The 1,262-nt window shown below is 32.0% G+C and overlaps 1 long non-coding RNA gene across 1 annotated transcript; it reads right to left on the bottom strand.

The window, feature by feature from the left end:
- Positions 1-245: 245 nt before the first annotated feature.
- On the bottom strand, positions 246-1,045 carry LOC145051713 (uncharacterized). The gene is made up of 3 exons (XR_013683780.1): positions 945-1,045; positions 502-637; positions 246-348 (listed from the first exon to the last, which is right to left on the bottom strand). It is a non-coding gene; the product is annotated as an uncharacterized LOC145051713 (long non-coding RNA).
- Between the last annotated feature and the right edge of the window lie 217 nt (positions 1,046-1,262).

Raw genomic sequence — 1,262 nt, 5'->3', positions numbered from 1 at the left:
CTTCTGCCAGTTTGACCAAGGTTGTGCCTTCAGCAGCAACATGCTGCATTGCATCAAAAAGATAAAAACAGATGACAACAAATACAAATAACTGCATTCTACTATAAAAAAATAGAATCCAACTCTTAAATCACAAACCTGTTTAAACATACTAGAGACAGGATCCAATCCATGGCGTATTTTTGGAAAATAGTCTGATCATTCTTGACAAATCATCAACCAGCAAGTGAATGGTAGAAAGGGAAGAAACAAATGTTCACAACCAGTAAGAAATCTAAAAACTAGAAGTTTCACAGTGATTGTTGATTCCTATAAACTCAAATGTGAGATGATAGCAATACTTGACCTCTGAAAACAAATAAACAAAGGATCGCATCATAATTAGCCCAATGAAGTAATTCTTATAAATTGTCTCTACCAAAAGATTCATCATGGAAACATTTTTGTTGGAAATAACTAAACAAAAACCTAAATACTAAGCAAAAAAGTTATAGTAATCACCATTTAGAGCAGGATGAGGAGTCCGATCAGGCCATATGAGACCATTTAAGCAGAAATTTAAGTCAATTGGTGTATCTCCAAAGTCACCTCCATATGCCCAGTATTTGCTACCATTTGCATTTTCCTTGAGTAACCCCTGAAACCAGATGCAAATATTTAGAACTACCCTTGCACCACATTTACAATTTTATAAAATTCTTTTTTAGCTTTATCCCATTTAAATTTAGTTGATAGAAACTGCAAAAAAAATAATAATAATAAATAAATAAATTTTTCTCAAAAAACAATTAATGAAAATAAGAAAATAAAAAGGGCCAAAGGGGAATAAAAAGGACCATAATCAATGAATTGTCCCACTAAGGTGAAAATATAACTGCGGAATCATAATGGGATTTTTAGCTAGTAAAACATATTTGGAGTATAAGGGACAAGTCTAAACTCACTTGGAAGTGCTTGGTACTGCAACTCTATGTCCAAGAACATTAACAAGCACCTCAATACCACTAATTATTTGGATTTGAAGAACCAAAAAGGTAATTTTTGAGGTTGGAAATACCTGTAAATCTACCATGACAGTTGGATAAGCATCCTTAAGATCAGCTTATATCAAAAATTAAATTATATATATATATATATATATATATATATATATATATATAACAGGGGTATTTTGGTACTTTAGTAGAATAAAAAAGAAACAGTGTCTTACCCTGCTGTAGGCTGATCAACGGGGACAATGGCATTATTATCATCACCGCCAT

Source organism: Lactuca serriola, chromosome 5 (assembly GCF_051521515.1).
Source record: "Lactuca serriola cultivar US96UC23 chromosome 5, Lser_US96UC23_V15, whole genome shotgun sequence".
Taxonomy (NCBI): Eukaryota; Viridiplantae; Streptophyta; class Magnoliopsida; order Asterales; family Asteraceae; genus Lactuca; species Lactuca serriola.
Note: the sequence above shows the minus strand (reverse complement) of the source record. Positions and strands in the feature narration are given on the sequence as shown.